Below are 19,626 nucleotides of genomic sequence, written 5' to 3' on the forward strand. Positions count from 1 at the left end.
CAGTGGAGCACTTCTTATCAACTAAACTCCATCTGCTCCCCTTTGATGTAATGCTGTTCAGACATTGTGGGCTAGAATCAATAAACAAATGTTTACTATCAACAAAGAATATAAATTGCACACAGTGCTGGCATCATTGGCAACAGTCTCCAGGGCAACACAGCAAAAATACACATTAATTTAATTTATCTGATCAAGACATTATTCTTATCAATGCAGTCAGCTCTATCAAGCATTATGTTCCTGGCAGAATACTAAGATTTTAGGCAGAAATCGCTCACGGCATCCAGTTGTGTGTCAAAGTTATTTGACGTCTGAGCTCGGAGCTTATTTAAAAAGTGTCAGTAATAAACCAGCATGCCTGTTCTTCATGAGGTTTCTGAAGCTACAGTGAATAAGCCCTATGCATCTTGCAACATACTCAGGTCATTAAGCACACCATTGGGATTCATATTTCCATTTTTTTTAACAAAGTTTGACATCATGCTCGCTTAATGACCAGCCCAGACATATGGACGAGGGGGAACTAATTAAAACATCCAAAAATACCATGTAAGATTATTTGGTTGGGCGATGCTACTTCCTTAAGGTTGACAGTTTGAATTTCCTGCTTTCAATGTACTGAAACATAATACTTCAAAGATATCAAAAACAACACAATGTCCACTGTGTTTGGGCTGTTTCTGAATCATCGGAATCCACTGATGGCTACATGATCAAGTGATAATCAATCCAAGCAGCCCATATTTTAATCAGTTCTTAATCTATTTTTGTTACTGCTTGGCTTGTGGCTACACACATGTTTAATGACTCAGTAGGTTACAGGTATAAGCCACACTAGTGCAATGTAATGCAAAAAAAAGTAAAATTATGGGTGGGCAATATGGCAAAAAAAATATCATGTTTTTTTTTTTCAGGCTGGATCACAATCTTATCACGATTCTTTTTTATTTTGGTTTTTAAGACAGTTTTACAAGTTACTGAACAGTACTCAAGATTTAAAAAAAAAAAAAAAAACTTTGTCTATCATATAATGATAGAAATTTGTCTTAGGTTATGGGCTCACAAACAACATAAAAACAGAACCATGAAAGACTAATAAAATTACATTAAAAGACAAACAATTCCATAAATAAATAAGAGCAGGTGTGCAAAGCTGCATTAAAAAGTAGTGACAGTCTATTTGGCCTTGTTTAAAATGGATATTGCAGTGGGAAACCAAACTGAAAGTACAACCACAGCTGAAAAACAAAACAGTTGATGTGTAGAAGTGTGTTGTTTCGGATAACTAGCAGAATGTGTACCATTAAAAAAAAAGGCACCAACACAGTACACCACAGCTGAATCATGCTAGCAGTATACAGTATATGCAGTATACAGTGCAGTCAAAGGGACTCTGTCTGGTATGCAGAAATAATACTGGTATGTCTGCTGGTGGACCAAATAGGTGCAAAGTACGTCAGAGGCCATAACACCTCCAACGGTGTCACATAATGCCTTGACAGTGTCGAAAGTAGAGAGGAAGACAGACAGTAGAAAGACTGCAGAAATGAAGGAAGATGTACATTTCATCTGCAGGTCAACCCTGACATTAAGGAAATGGCGGATCAATAATCAGATCAATCTTCTCCTCTATAGCATAGATTTTGTTGTTGTTGTTTCATTAGCATAGTTACATGTACATAGAAGAAAGCAGTGTACTACTTTAAAGGGGACGTATCATGCACATTTCCAGGTCTATATTTATATTCTGGGGCTCTACTGGAATATCTTTGCATGATTTACAGTTAAAAAAAACTCCTTATTCATCTTATACTGGCTCTTTATGCAGCCCCTCAGTTCAGCCTTGTTTTAATTCCTGGCCCTTTAAGGCCCCCTTCCCAAAGAGCCTACTCTATCCTGATTGGTTAGCTTCCGGAAGCTGCCCCTCGGCTGACTTCCGGCGGCTCCGGAGGCTATGTCAACAAATAATAGTTGTAGGATTTCATTTCTTTTTCCTGTTCTTTACTCACCATGTTAACTTCTCAAATACATCCATGCATGTTCAATCCTGAATATGTTAGTGGACAATACAAACAACCCATGCAACAACCTTAGCCACAAAGGCTACGTAACAAACAGCCATTTGTGGGCATGCATGAACAACTTGATGTGAAGAGGAGGAGGAAGTAGAGGTAACATTGCATTTAGATCATTCTGAAGCCTGGAATTTTGACTTTCAGCGAGCATTTTACATACGTTCACCTCAGGTTTTGGACCTTTGTCCATGTTTAACATTTTTTCATTTCATTCATACTATACAATATGCTTCATTGATATTGTGTTGGCACCAAAGAGTACTTTATTCAAAAATTCCCAGTAGCCAATGGTTAAGATAGCACCAAGGTGATCATCTCAGTGGTAGAGGAATTATGAGGTACATTCAGTATTTATTGTCGTTTTTAATGAAGCACAATTCTGTTCCAACCCTGTAATAATTGAGTTTAGACTACATGTGTTTGACACAAGTAAGCGTACTCTATGATCTCACCAACAACAGATAGCCAGTCTTCTGTATAGTGAAGCAAAAAACTGTCAACAGAAATCCTTCAAGACTCCCAGAAAAAATGTCTCTCCTCGCAGAACAATCCCCTAAACTCTACTAAACTGCTGACATGTGGAAATGACAAGCATGCTGCATGTTTTTATAAGGATTTCCTACAACACATATAAACCCTTCGGGGTGGTTATGATTGCTGGGGCATCCACAGGCCAAGGCCCCCCTGATCCTCTGGGACTCTCAAGTCATCCTGCAAGACAGATTGTGGTCATGACCTCAGACTCTGTTTTGGTCTCTGCTATAATTAGGATGTTCCCTATGCACAGGCTGTCAAGATACACACTTTGGTATTCTGCTGAGCTCAAAGTGGGAAAATCTGGGGGTGTGGAGTTAGAAAGAAGTGAGATTACCAGTTTTCTGTAGCCTGCTCCTCATCTCTGCTTGAGGGTAGCAGCTTGTGGCTTCATTGGCTGCTACTAGCATACATCCAAATCTATACAGTCAAGTTATTTGAGTTGAGTTGCATTGTATGAGGCAGATTTCAACAAGGAAGAAGAATGGATGGAATAAAAAAGATATTTCTGATCCTGCTACATCGATTTTGATCCTTTTATTAAAATTGTCTATCATGAGTGTGAAAAGAGTGCAATGCTTAATCTGTGGAGTACTGTTTTAAGATTTTATTAGCAATCATGTTAATGTCAAGGGTGCTTGAATTAAATTAGTGTACGTTATGAAATTTAAATACATTTTGGGGAGAATTATTGAATTGAATCGGTTAGAGCGAATTATGACCATGACACCTCAGAACAACAATATTGTGACTGTACACCGTTTATAAAGATGAACATAGTGAGGTGTGATGTCACATTGGTTTGCAATGGAGCTGGTTTGAAGCCCAGAGTTGCTGCATATGGTCAGCCACATTTATTGTGGGGTGTTGCCTTTCACGCTCTGGAAACACCACAGACCAATGAAAACTTATTGGGAACACCAGGCAGTGCACACTAATGTTAGCTACTTTGGCTAAATTGTGCTAACAGGGCAGGTGTATCATAATCAAGTAACATTTAAGTTAAAGAAATATTGATCGAACTCTCAATCACAGCTGTCAATCAACGCCCACACGGCAGACATCAAAGCCTACGATAAGTCCTCAAATATTATTAACAGAGCAATAATTTGACCACCAGAACACTTATTAGACAGCCAGAATTTAGCGATTGCAACTATGACGACTCGTTGAAAAAAATGATTGACTTGGTGTTTCTAGAGAGAAGTTGACACTTTTTGAATTGGAATCAGTTATCAAGCAAGAGTATTGTGAATCTTCTGTTCTATTTCTGATAATCAGCCTGCAACCTGGCCTTATCTCCAGGTTACAACCTCAATTCAATCCGCTTCACTACCAATTGCATTCTCTTATCGCTTACCTAGCCAGTTTTCTCCAGTCCCCAGTCAAGGGTCAACTGTTCTCTCAGTTCTCACTTGCAGTTAACCAGCACTTCCAATCTCTTCTGTCCATCCTCCACTGCTGTCTGTTGATCTTCAGTGCTCCAGCACTCTCATCTGTCTTAAAGCCTTTGTAAGACTTTAACATTTCTAACTTTGGTGACTCCTGGTGATAGTATCAAAAGACACTGTGGTAGAAAGCAATACATGCTGCTACACCTCCTCTCATTCCACCAATTTGACCCAGGAACCAGGAGAAAGTCTGGGCTGAAGGCAACACACACTGCATGAGTTTTCATCATGATTGCCATCAGAATACTCTGAAAGATGCTATAATCACTTAAACATAAACTTTGTCATTATTGTATTTTGGTTTGATTGAGGTGCAAACAACAGAAGTGAGGTCTTTACTGCTGTGCTGATGGCAGGAGACAGATGGCTATTGATTGAAAGTTTTATTCATAAGAGGGGGATGACAGCTGGCCTGCATTCATTTCAGGTGTTCAATTACAGTATAGTAACCTGTTTTCTACACACTTTAGCACTGTATGAGAAGTGACTGACTTCCAAATCATGGAAGGAAGATAAATTTAGTATATTGTGAATTTTTTGTTGATCTAATCCAGATCAACTATAATCAGTGTTGTGGCCAGACCTATTTTTTTTAGATATTTGATTTAATGTAACCCATTAATGAATAACCTATTTACTCTTCCTGACTGTGTATATACTGCTTATGATAATGTGAATTTTGGTAAATTTGTACATCCTTTTCTTCATCAAATAAATGATGCAATTTCCATTTGAACTGAGAGTGTACTTCAGTAAACTCTAGAAACATTCACAGTAGAAGTTAAAGTATCAGAGGTAAAAGTAATAATAATGAGAAAATAAATCATTTCAAAGTGTTTCATTATTATTGCATTAAGCCATTATCACATTAAAGTCTCTTTTGAATGAAGATTTACCTCTGCTGCAAAAAAAGATTCTGCACTGCAGTTCAGCAGTGATGACCAGATTTTCAAGCACTTTCGGAAAAAAATACAGTATGGACTCAGCTGAAAATGGGTTTTATGTGGCTGAGTGGTCGATTACGCTCAGTCGTTCATGATGCTTAATGTAGGTCAGACAAAGGTCTAGAGAGATCTAACAAGGGGTCATCTCATTCCCACTGTGGAACTTAAAAAACAGGGGAAAAAAGTGTGTGAAAGAACATGTTGGTCACCTTTTGGCTTTGTGGAGTGGCGTATGTTACACTGGGCCAAGCCCCCTGCTTCATCGATTTTGATCCTTTTTTTTAAATTGTCCATCGTGAGTGTGAAAAAAGTGCCGTGCTAAATCTGTGGAGTACTGTTTTAAGATTTTATTAGCATTGGGTTTCTTGAGTTTAATTAGTGTAGTGTATGACATTTATATACATTTTGGGGAGAATTATTGAATTATTGATTAGAGTGAATTATGACTATGACACCCCCCAGAAGATTTCCACAATTGTGGCATCTCAGAACAAAAATATCCTGACTGTAGACTGTTTATAAAGATGAAAGTAGTGAGGTGTGATGCCACATTGGCTTGCAATGGAGCTGGTCTGAAGCCCAGAGTTGCTGCTTATGGCCAGCGGCATTTATTCTGTTTCGAGCCAGGAGTGCCATGTGTTACACTGGGCCAAGCCCCAAAAAAGCTGAAAAGGAAAAATCATGTAGGATGAGTGTGTAAAAAGAAAATAAAGTGTTGAAAGTTCTCCATTCTTATTACTGTAGGTCATCCAGGCGGGAAAGACCCTATGACCACTTTTCAACTCCTTTTATGAGCTCTACGTGTGTGTCAACACAGCAACCCCTCTCTCAACAGGTATTTGTGACAGCTTTCCATTGGATAAGCCGGTTCACTCAACCCCTTCTCAAGAAGATCAATATGACGGATGTTCGTGTAGATCAGGTAATATTAGTGAAGGTGAATGGTAGGATCACTTCCCAGAGGACAGAGAAGCAAAGTGGACAACAATCAAGAGATAAAGGGTTTAAAGTGCTGGTCATTCCCTGTACTCCCGTCCTCACCATAGTTGTATAAAGCAAATGCTACTGTGAGCCACCCTGACAGTTTACCACGTCGGACAGTGATGTTACAAGTAAGGCACACAATAAATTGCTGTTTGTGTTGGAGAGGGAAATTACATCCTGTGTCACTCATTTTCACAAGAGAGCATCGTCTGCACTCTCTCACGGAGCCATGTGTCAAAAGTCCTCAAATAGCCCCCTGAATTGACCGATAGCCACATGAGAGAAGTGACATGCAAATGGAGTCTGACTCCACGTTAGAGGAAGACGAGAAATCAAGATGTTCATGTGTCAGCCGGGTATGTTGCCTTCATAAATAAAGCAGGAACCATACTCAGAGCATGTAGTGCAAACTACCTGAGCTGTTTTTTCTTCAGACTTACAAAGCCACTGCCACAGCAAATCAATCAGTCCAGGAGAGTGAACAGGGGATGCCACTGTGCATGAACTGAGGGCAATCAGATATAACCCAGATGGAACAATGAAATACAAGCTGCAGTATTGTCTCCCACAGAGTCCTCTCCTTTACTGTGGGATGAGGCACGCACACACCCAGCAGCACAAGTCACGCCACTTTGTACGGTTGATAATAAGACATGCACAACACTTGCAAGCAGCTACTATAGCAGTTTTAAGACCCATTATCTGGCGGAACGTTTGAATGTGATTTATGATTTCAAGGAAACTCTACAAAAAGTTGTCTGCATAACTGTCTGTTTCCTTCAGTCAGAAATTGGTTCAATTTTTCGAATCATGGTGAAAATGATGACTATAAAATTACTGCAATTGTTTCTATTGTAACTCTCCGAAACCGAGAAACTGGAGCTTCTATGCTGAATATTTGGGTGTTTCTGGCGCTTTTGTCCTCATCATTTTATGACTTAAATGTTCTATTTGAGTCTTACTTTTTTGACATTAATTAGAAGCCTTTACTCTTATCCACTTAAGTCTTCTGAGTGTATCTGGTTTCTGAATTTTAGTACAAATATTAGAAAAGAGCTCTAAAAAATATAGTCAGTGTCAACCCACCTGATTACAGTTTGGCATGCTGTTTCTGTACCTTTATGTTGACAGTAAACTTTTTAAGTTTACTGGCCTCTTTAATCTTTCTCCAGCCATTCACTGATTCCTGGTCGATAACTTTGACCCAAAATTTTAATACTACAGTTCTGACCATACCCAGACCTGATTCGGTCCAATTTACACCCTAAACTCACACTGTATTTAGATTAGACAGCTCACAAGTGACATCAGATTAGATAAAGTACAAAAGCTTCTTTTTCTCATATAACCGCTTCCACACCATCTTTTCCACATAACAATTATAGCAAATGTAGATTATTTATAGCATTCAGTAATTAGAAACAGGACTGTATGCTTTATTCTAGCTGAAACTGATGATGTAGCAGTAAAGGCACCCTGGTAAGATTCACATTTCATGTTCTGGATAAAGTGAAATCACCAGAGACCTTCTGCTGTCTTTGAAGTAGTCTGACTACTGGCTCAGACTTTGACATAAATAAATGGGTAACACTAGGGAAAAAAAACTTCCCTTAGAATCATTTCCTGGTGTACAGAGTCAGAATTGCAGCTTTAAAGCCTGTTAAGTCAATGCACGGACATGTGACATGAGAAACTTGCCCATTTCATTCTATGTATTTCTTTTAGTAGAAGAAACAGAGGAGAGGTTCAATCTCTGGATATAGCTTTAAGTTTTTAAGTGTTATGGTACATTGCATTTTGGAGGATAAACTGGGTGTGCCCTTTATTGGTAAGATCAGCACAACATTTAAGAGTCCAGACCAGTTTCTGAAAAAAATGTCACCTGTAATTTAAAATGAACAGTATAAAGGTTTTAAATGTAGCAACTCTGCAACAGCCAGCAGCAAAAGATGGCAGCCAGGAAAGACACAGAAAATATGTGCATAATGTTTTTATTTACACATTTATTTTCCATTTTTGTATTTTTATTCATACGTTTGTGTTAAGATATTGAAATGTGTCCAACCTTTAGAAATGTATCAATCCTTTCCAGTTGAGGATGTATTCTGATTCTGAATATATTACATTTTTGAGTACTGTGATGAAATAAGTTACTGATCACATTTGGGGCGAAATATTTAATATTGAGGCACAAAATCCTTTTTTAAAAGTATTCTGCCCAACACTGGCAGTATTATGCCATTGCAATATCTGTGGGGGTTGTTGACAAACATGAAAGTGAGCAGCATGTGTCTATTTTCCAGAGGAAACTCAATTCCTGTCCTGCAGTGATACAGATGAGAAGGACATCAAAGCATGTGTGGTATGCAAAATGACTGCCAATACTATATTTCACCTAGGTAGCGTGGTTAATCGCGATTCAGGGAGAAATCAGGAGGGCCGAACTGATACCGAGTGAGTTGCAGAACACTAAATTGTGCTTAGCTGTGTCAGCTGACAGCAGCTAGCCTGCCACACCCATCTCATCTGGCTGCACTGATTTGGCAGTCAATTAAAGGGCCTTCATGCTCACATGCTGAAAGTTGATCTGCTTTACTGCTGTTGCTGCATACTAGGTGGAGAGCTGTGCACCGTATACATGTATATTTTATCCATTAGGACATTGCTTATCAGAAGAAAGGCCACAAATAGATTCCACTTGATAGTATGTTGTTGCATTTAATGGGCACAGGGGAATGGCCACATGATGGCCCACACATAGAAAATTCAATGTGATGTTAGAGTGACCTTGCTTTATCCTCCGTGAATGGCTTGCATTTGGGATATCAGCAAGGCCACATGGTGGACGCTCATAGAAAATAGGAAAGCTGGGGCAGCTTCTGGGGTTGAGTTTGTTATAAATATTCTCCAGAGTCAACCAAGATGAAAGCACTTCAAATTTCATAGTTAAGACTGCATGATGTTCATTTTACTTATTTATTTATTTCTCAGGTCATCAATTAACTTGTCCATAATCAAGTTAATTGATAGTAGTAGAGTTGTATAAGTGTGCATTATTCAACATTGTCTACATTCAATTGTTCCATAGCTTAAAGGCAGGCTAAATGCTCACAGGGAGTGACAGGTTCAGAGCCTACACACTAAATATAAACACTGTACTTACTGGCCTTCACTATTAGTGCATTTGCTTACATGTCTTACAACAGCATGACTAATACATACTCAGTATTCAACACGAGTAGATCCACTGAGTGAAGTATGTGATCTGGACAAAAAATAGTATTGGTGTGTCTCTTAAGCTGAGCTTTAAATCGTATGTTTGCGAGGATGTTAAAATCCTGAATACCAAATGTTGTCTGACACCTTTTAGATGTGGTGGTGGTGGTGATACAGATCACCATGGCAACAAGTGGATGGTATGAAGATTTAACATCCAACAAGAGGTGGAAAGTAATTGTACACAAAAAAATATGTATAGGTAAAATATTTAAGGTATTTTACTTGAGTAATTCTTTTTGTGAAATTACATGTATCCGATCAGTTTTTTATATGATCATATATTATGCATTGCTGTAAGTTAAACTGACCAACAGCATATGAAATTGTTACATTTATTTTAATCTAAACCAGCTACGACATTAAAATTCTGGTTACACTTTAATTTATCAATACTTTACAGACTGAAAGGGGTCACTCTTTAGAATTAAGTATTTTTTCTTTTTATACTTAAATTCTGCTACTAATAATTCCATAATTTAACAAGTAAAATTTCAAAGCAATAATTCAACATTTTGGGGAAATACACATTCAACTCAATCGATAAACACTCTCATATCTTTCCATGAAGTATAAAGCTACAGCCAGCAGCCAGTTAGCATAATTTAGCATAAAAACTGGAAATGGGGACACAGCTAGCTCTGTCCAAAGATAAAAACAAAAAGAAAACCACCTACCAGCACCTCTAAAGCTCACTAACTGACATATCTTGTTTGGCTAGCTAGTTTCCCGCTGCTTTGAGTCTTTATGCTATGGTAAGCTAAACGGATGCTGAGCGGAGATACCAGACAGATATAAGAGTGGTAACGCTCCTCTCATCTAACGCATGGCAAGAAAGTGAAAAAATTTATTTCCCCAAAATGTCAAACTATTCCTTTAAATACTTAACTTTTACTTTCAGTGGAGCACTGTGCAATTGAATGGGTAAATGGTCTGATCACTTCTTCCATCAATGCCCTATATTTGTGTGACAGATCATACACTACTTACACTATCAAATGGATTATGTCAATGAAAATTATGTAAAAGTTCATTTAAACATCCCAAAACACAACTAGAACTTGGTATTCTACATGTAGGAGATGCTTTTGTGGCTGATTCTTTACTGCTAAAATTCCTACACTGGCCTTATGCCTAATACAAGACTCTGAAGATATTCATAAAAATGGTTTTAACTAATTTGCCTGAATACATAATAGGTTTAATAAAAAAAAGATTAAAAGACAACTGAAGAACATTTGGAGGTAAACCTCACAGCATGGCCTATAGTGTAGTATCTCTATTTAGGCTGAAGTCCCTTTTCTGTGTCAGGTGTTGAAATGCCCTTGTCACATTAAGTGGCAGATCTCAGGACACTTAACATTCCTCCCCACCCCCCTCGGCAGATGCAGTGTGTTTTTAATGACATTGTCTGCTTCCTGTCAAGTCAGCTGGGGGCTGATACGTGGAAAGTCACCTGTGGAAGGACAGGGGAAAGAAAATGTCTTGAAGGGTAGAACAGGAACTCAGCTGCGATCTGACTTTAGCGAATGTTGCACTTATTATACAGGGGAATCAAGGCTGAATTAAACTGCACTGCAGAGCTGGGCGGCCCTATAAACTTACTGCACAAATTGCGTAGAGCCCTGCAAATTACATAAGGGTTCCACCTCCCCCTCATATCAAAGCGGGTGTCAGTGTTTACATCTTCGATGTGAGGATGAAGGGGAACTATCCTTCTGGTCACAAAAAAGAGAAAAAAAAAACACCATGAGAGTGATTTGTGGGAACAGCAATCAGGTAAACTTGTGTTCTCTCCTCTCCAAGTTTGATGTCAGCAAATAACAGTAACGTTAAGTTGATGTGCTAGCTTGCAGTGCATCTCTCTCTAGTCTGTCTGTCTTGCTAACTTAGTTGGGCAGTGCATCTCTTGGTCTCTCTGTGTCTTGCTTGCTTGCCAGCCATTTACAGGGCTGTGTTCTGTGACTTTGTGCCTGACAAAAGTGAGAGTGAAATACAACTATTTATTATGTTTGATAAATTCCAACAGGCAATAGTGTTGAGCTCAGATAACATAACCGTGTCGCGTGTGAACATGCGTTCATATGCGCTTGCACAAAATGAAACTCACGCTTTCCAGCAGCAACCTCTGTGGTGACCAGTCCAGACAATATATGGGCGTGATGGCACTCCTCATAGGCACACATAATTTTTAAAACAACACAATGATTATCTAGTCTCTGGACTAATGCAAGATGGAAAGCATTGGATTGACATTAACTATTGATTAAATATTGAATTTAAAATGTTGATTAGCAGGACATACTGGGCAATATTGATGCATATCTCTCAGTAAATAATAACCATCAAGTATTCACCCAAACCCTAGTATAATAGTATTTTATATTTGAAAATGTATAAAAGGAAGTCTGCGGGAGCCAGTTTGAATGGGCCTTATGCAGTTGATAAAATTAATAACAGTATTGTTATCTATAATTTACAGGTGCTATGCTTAAGTTTGTCAGAAGAGGAGATGCTGGATCATCAGCCAGTACAAGCACAGACTCAGTTGATCCACATCCAGCCTCAGCCAGTACTAACACAGACCCAGTGCAGCCAGCTTAAGCAAATACTAACACAGATGCAGTACTGGCAGCTTCAGCAAATACTAACACAGACCAAGGTGAAGTACAGGCAGCCTCAGCCAGTACTAGCACAACCAGATGTGTATAGTCAGCATTAGATACAAGCAGCTCATACCCTAACAGAACAGTTGCTGCTCCCCCAAATGACCCAGCACATTGGCCCCCAGTCTTAACACAGTTAAGTTATAGTTATAGTTATAGTGCTGTGTCAATCATTTACGATTCATTCAAAAGAACGAATCTTTTAGGTGAACGAACTGAACTGAATCAATTCCTGAAACGATCCGTTCATTTCCCAATCAGTTCAGTTGAGTTCTCAGTCAGTTGTGAGCAAACGTGATTCATGCGCAGGGATACACTCATTCACTGAGTGAGTGATTCAGGTCATTCATTCGCAGGAGGAATGGGGTGTGATCAAGACAACAAATACACAGCTGATTCAGGTTGCAACATTTAGCTGCAATGATTCAACAACACTGGTCGTGGACTGCAATCCAGATATATGACTAGATTGATATATGCATAGGCTAACATTTAATATTACTGTGCGTAGTGCCACACACACATACAAACATACATAACATTACTGTTTTGAAAAGAGGACAGCTATAAGGATATATTCACTGAACAGAGCGTGTGTGTGCGTGCACGGATTACATTAATTAATGTAGCAACATTAAAAATAAACAAATAAATGAAGGCCTACATAGAACACTAATGCAAAACTAGTTTTCTTTGAACCATTTTTTAATGCAAGATTTAAAGTTTTTAAATGTACTGTACTGCTCTGATACTAATCAGCAAGGTGTTCTCACCACCTTTTGTAGATTACAATGTATGGTGAAACAGGTGGCTGAGACTGTGTCAGATCCTTTCACTGTGAGGGAATGGTGCATGTTCAGTGATTCGTTCTATGATCGTACACAGGGAACATGAGCCCTGAGTTATAGATAACCGCTGAGTCACTCAAGCCTGCCCCTCTCCCTCCCTCTCATGTCTGGAAGTCTCGAAGTAGGAAGTAGTACCAAATATTTATATATATATATATATATATTTATTTATATATATATATATATATATATATATATATATATATATATATATATTTATTTATTTATTTATATATATATATATATATATATATATTTATTTATATATATATATATATATATATATATATATATATATATATATATATTTAAATGAACGCCCGCTACATTCAAGCCCTTGCCAAATGAGCTCACACAATGTCTTACCGCCAGGTAAATCTCTCTGTATTTCACAGTATACAGAGTTTTTAAATCTGGTGTTGGTGGCGACATTCCTACGCTGGCCGGATGAATGCATACTGCACATGCTCTATGGCCACAGCATGCGTACCAGAGACTTCTGCTGGCCAAGCAGCTAACTTCCAGTTAGCCCTCTGCTAACTTGAATGGTGATAAAATAATTTAATCATGCGGCTCTTCTAGGCTTTCCAAATGTTATCAGACCAAATGGATCAAATTCTGATAGTGAAACGAGTCATTTCGCAGGCGTCATATGATGCTCAAACAAATTTATCTACCGTTTTACAGCTGCAACAGTAGCAACAGAGTAGGCTATGGCAAAGCCTATGATGTCAGTACATCAACAATGTTTTTGTAATTACTCTCACTGCCAGAGGGGGGAGACAAATGTCCTGCACTCCATAATTATACCTGCTGTGCACAACAGGATAGGACTTTTTTATAGCAGCTTTTAGTTTGCAAACAGTATCTTTATCCAACTAAATTCTCAGTTCACTGGCTTATCCTTCACGAATGACCGTTCTCAGTTCATTAGTTAGGCAAGCCGTGTTTCAGTTCAGTGAATGAGACTACACACTCAGAGCTCTGGTCAAGCACTGAACGATTCGGTGAACAAATCTTTTGAACAAATCTTTTTAATGTACTGATTCTAATGATTAGGAAAACTGAAAAGAACTGCTTTGCCCATCACTACTGAGTTAGTGCACAGAGGTTCATTCAAACCAGTACTGGATTTTTCTTACCCTAAAGACAAGTCTAGAAGAGAAGAAGTTTCTATTCAGGCTTATTACAGAGACAGCTGTGAAATGGAGAAAAGATTACCAGGAGCCGGCTTTCATACTTAATCAAAAACAATGCTGTATTGTTTTTGCTGTTAGCTCTTTTCTACAAAAGACTACAAAATAATAAAGGAAGGCGTGAATGACTGGTCGAATATCAATACCATTCTGAAATACCATGAAGGTAGTCACACAATATGATGATATGGTGGAGAGAACTTGAACTGCACCTAAATCGGGGACAGACTCTTGGCCAGATACAAATGACAAACAAATGCAAATGCAAAACAATACAAATGAGAGGATAAAAGAAAGAGATGGTGGGATGTGCTTACACATTTCATAAGTATCACCCAGTCTCTGGCTGAAAGAAACCTAGCATTCAGGGGTTCATCAGACAAACTCTACAAACCACATAATGAAAACTTCCTAAAAGAGGTTGAATTACTGGCAAAATTTGACCCCCTTATGGAAAATCATCTCAGCAAAATTAAGTTGAGACACATACAAAATCAATTGTGACACATACTCATTACCTTGGGAAGCACACACAGAATGAGCTGATACAGATTGTGGGTGACAAGATTCTGGAAGCAATAGTGACTCAAGTAAGAGACTCAAAGTACTTCTCCATTACCTTGAACTGTACACCTGACATTAGTCACCAGGAGCAAATGTCCATTGTTCTGAAAAGTGTGGCTTTACAGGGAAAGCCAGAGATCAAGGGTTTGTGAATGTTGAGTTACAATAGGCTTGACTCTGTCTACTGTCATCTTAGATAAGCTGAATGAGCTGAAGATTCCATTTGAAGATTGCAGAGGGCAAGCTTATGATAATGGAGCCAACATGAAGGGCAAGCACCGAGGAGTACAAGCCAGACTGCTCAAACAAAATCCCATAGCCGTATTCATCCCATGTGGAGCGCATACTCTAAACCTTGTCATTGCAGATGTTGCCAAATCTACAAAGGATGCAGTTGGGTTTTTTGGGCATGTGCAAAAGCTCTTCACCCTTATTTCAGCAGGCACACAGAGATGGAGTGTTTTGAAGAAATGTGAACATAACTGTGAAGTCATGGAGTGACACAAGATGGGAGAGTAGGCTCCGAAGTGTTCATGCAATCAGGTATCAGGCTTTTGAGGTTCGGGAGCCATTACTGGAAGATAGACAGACAATCAACAATCCTGTGGACAAAGTGGGGGCACGAGCACTTGCAGATGAAGTTGGGTCCTACCGCTTCTTGATTTGCTGTGTCGTATGGTGTGAGATACTGACAATGACAAACAAGGTAAAAAAGCCTCTCCAATCTGCCTCAATGCAGCTGGATATAGTAGTGAATTTAATCTCAAATGCAAAGGCCTCCCTCACTACATACCGGGATTCTCTGAGTCCCAGACAACAGCCAAAAGCATTTGTGAAGAAATGAATGTGGAGGCTGTTCTGAAAGAGAAGAGACTGAGAAGCAGCAAGAGGCATTTCAGCTATGATGCTCCTGATGAACCAGTAACTGATGCAGTGAAAAACCTTGAGGTCGACTCTGCTGTGAGATCCATGGAAGAAAGATTTGAAACACTCAACCAGGTGAGAACCAAAAATGGAGTGCTGCTGAACTTCAGCACTGCTTCTCAGATGTCCAGTGAATCTTTAAAGGCTCACTGCATGGAAGCTGAAAGCACTCTAACCTTTGGATAGCCCTAAGAATTGCAGTCACCCTACCAGTAACAGTACATTGGCAGAGAGGAGCTTTTAAAAGTAAAGCTCATCAAAAGCTACCTGAGGTCTTCCATGTCATGGTAACATTTGAGTGGTCTGGCCATCATGAGCATAAATCATGATGATGTCAATGATGACATCATTGATGATTTTGCCTCAAGAAAGTACAGAAGAGGAATATTTTGATGGTAAGATTTTAATTTAAATATTCAAATGTTTACACAGTTTTACTCACATTTAAGTTTGAATGGCAGAGGTGCATTTGTGTAAATGACTCCTTAACTAACTATGTGAAATACTCTCTCAATTTCTTCCAGGCAGTCCAGATAGACTGTATAGGTTTTATTTGACAATTTTGAGACATATAACTGCAGCCATAGCCTATAGGCTTATGTTTACATTGTATAGCTATTGCTAATTGTATAATATAGTGAGGACTGGACTAATTACCAGGCAGCAGAGCCAAAGCTCAGCATTATATTTTATTATTTTCTACAATTTCTTATTTATGTAAATGTTAATGTTATCTTAAGATTCTATACAAAATAGTCTATTCAATAAATATTGTTTGTTTATATCTCATTGTGTTCTGTATACTACTTATTTTTAGACCGACAGATGTAACAAACTGTTTAAAGACGGGAGGATTGTAGTGGGAGTACTGAGTTGTCAGGTGTGGCTGTGTGGCAAGGGTAAATGGTTTACATGGTTCAAGGGTCAGGTAGGAGGGCCCCTATGCAGAATTTTGCTCAGGGCCCCAGGGAAGTCAGGACCAGCTCTGCTGCACTGCACCTTCACAGACACCTAACCATAAAAATTAAGGCTGTGTGTTTTTCCATCGCTGTGTTTTCTCAAATGTTCGTTCAGTGTTGTTTTAACTGGGCTCATGAGAATTATTCCATCACATGATTGAATAGTTTATGAAAATGTCCAAAGGGAAATGTAAAAATCTTTTCATCTTAGAAATAAAAGTAGAGAATGTTCAGATAGAAGGTACTTTACTAGAAAATTGGCAAGAAAGACACAGAGGGTTGGGATGAATAGTGAATGTGTGTGTCTGCTTGCATAGCTGTTTGCACATAGTGTATACTTCCCAATTCAGGTGTGCTCTGCTTGCTTAAACTCTGGTCAGCTTAATTTTCAATTCAAATGAATCTGCTCCCCCTCAGGCACTTGTCTCACCTCTTCCTGTCATTTCTTTTTCTCTTTAATTTCCTCTTGCTGGTCATTTTTCACAGAGAATTTTCCACAGGCTTGAAAAATGCTTGCCAAGGTAAGGCTGAAATCTGGGCAGGAGGGATGACAAGATGAGAGAACAGTCGGTGGTGAAAATCCCCAAAAGAGCTGACATGTCTGCCTTGGATTTCTCTGCAGGTGAATGTATGGTTTCCATGTATGGGTACTAATGATTTAAGGTTGCATTGTGGTAGTGCCCCTTTGTGGTAAAATGGAAGAATTGTGTTCTAAAATGAAGTTGTAGAGAAAACCGGGAAGGACGTGACATGTTTCGTATTCATCTATGTGGAGCCTTTCCCCTGCTTGTTAACTTGACACAACTGAACAGAGCTTCGTGTGAGCAGTGATGAAACGATTGCACATTTTAGCATTCTCAGGAGTGTTTCATTTTGACAGCAGTTACAAAATGCCACCACCTTCCCTTTTTCTTTCCTTTCGTCTCATCTTGAGCCAGTAAGACACCAAAAAAAAAAAAAAAGGTCAAGAGCCAGCTGCTCCATCTGTTCGTAAGCTCAAACTTAGCCTAGTGATAACATAAGTGTTTACAAAGTGGAGATTTACTGTGGAGATCACTACTTTAAAACTGGTTGCACCACGCGAACTAGTTCTTACATAGAGATTAGTTGTAACTAAATATTTTCACCTACCAACTGTCCAGTGTCGCTGTTATGCTACTTAACTTACCAACTGACAAAGCATTACGTTAGCTTGCTAATATCCGACCAGTTGAAATTAAAAGTAAAGAAGTTATATGGAATATGGTTACATTTCACAGAAAAAACACAATATACATCAAATTACAAAACCAATGTTAGACTTCATTACCAAATAACGTTGGTTAGCTTAGCAAAATCAGATGTTTACATAGTTGGTAGCCTCTTATTGGATAGCGCGACAGATGTTTCCTAGCAACCAATTTACACAATACTAAAATGTTTAGCAACCCAACTAGTGACTCACTAGTTTGAAAATGACTAGTAGTTACTAAGAACTTTGGATTTGGCCCATTGACTGTTTTACTCGACACTGTTTGAGTTGCTTTGGCTGCAAGTTTAGAATCATTTCCTGCTCTATTGTCCTAAAATTTGGCATGTAATGTATAAACACGTCTGCAATCCCTACACTGTTCACCCAGTTTGGAGAATCCCTCAAGTTTTTTGGCCACTAGGGTTCAGCAGAAACAAACCGTAAACACAACAATGACATATTATCAGTTTTCAGTGATATGGTGAACTTTCTAGCATAGAGTTCCCTATTTACACAACTGACAGCCACAGAGCAAGAGTAGTATTCATTTGGAGTTGTTTCTGTGTCCACCTAAAATGTAAGTCCAACATTCACTCTCCTTCTTAGCTCTGTTTTGCTATCAAAACCCCGGGGGAAATACTGGGCTCTTCAGCTGCTATGTTCACCAGGTAGTCGCTAACTTTGTCTGTCTGCTGTTTGGTGCTGGGCAGGTAGGATACAATGTGTGTTTAGAGCTTCCTTGCAGAAAACATATGCCTGCTGTGACAAAAACAATGCAGATAAAAGCGGAGAGAGTGAACCAGAACAGTCAGCCCTGTAGAGCAGACGGGAACTGCAGGCCAGTGACAGCAAGGAAGGTATCACAATGGATTTTGTCTGTGATGCTTGGGGACAAGAGTTCTCCAGTAAATAAAATGACTTAATGTTAGATATATCTTTAAGTTTTCTTTAAGAAAATTTGTTCATCAAAGTGACAGACTCCTAAAAGACAAACAGAATCAGATGATTTCAGATTCATCATTAGGTCATTTTAACATGTTAGGAGACAGTCAACCTTTGCAAGGCATCTAAGTACACTAAGTATTCACAGTGAGGTAGAACTGTATATCATCAGCATAATAGTGAATACTCATGTTATAATGTAACCAAAAGCAAATATATACAGGGAGAATTAGAAAGATTTTGAAAAAATACTATAATAACACCTAGTCCACCATGCAAACTGGAAAAAGATGAATCATGATTAAAAAAAGAAGTTACATTTAGTTGTGCCATCATGTTGTATTAAAATGTATTTATTCTGAATGTATTTTTTTTTTTTCAAATTTTATCTCCATACAGTCTTCCATGATTTTTGTTGAATAAATGATTAGAACCTACAGTATTATATATGTTATGTAATACTATTTGTCCAGTTAGATTACCTTAAAAACTGTCAACTAAAGGTGTTATGTTGAGCATAGCTTTGCATTTTCAGATTGACTCATTCATCAGTGGATTAGTGGCTCCACCTTATGTGCTAAGGTAAGTATGGTTGATTTTAACAAAAATGTAAAGCTTATGTATGTGTTTATTTAAGGTCAAGTTCTACCACCTTGTTTCTGCTTGGATTCATTGAAAGTTCCCTGCTGTTTGCTATAAATAGTCTCTTCCTTGATGTAGGCATCTCTGACTGAAATGTAAATTTAATTCTTTCATCTGTTATTGTATGAGATCAGATTCTGACAGTAAATTTCAGGTTATTAATCAAAAGAAAAAAAAAAAAACGGTACCATAGGGGATCTTGTTACTGAGTCTGAAAATGGCAGTCTTAACAAACTATTTTCAGTATTTAAGAGAAACAATACCATTCTTTAGATTCTTCACTGCTCAATTCAGGAATTATGGTGGCTGGTAATTCCTTTCATTTCTGTAGCTGGAATGAGGCTTCCTATACTGAGACAAGAAATACTGACAAATTTAAAGGATGAA

Source organism: Thunnus thynnus, chromosome 20, assembly GCF_963924715.1.
Source record: "Thunnus thynnus chromosome 20, fThuThy2.1, whole genome shotgun sequence".
In the NCBI taxonomy this organism is placed as follows: Eukaryota; Metazoa; Chordata; class Actinopteri; order Scombriformes; family Scombridae; genus Thunnus; species Thunnus thynnus.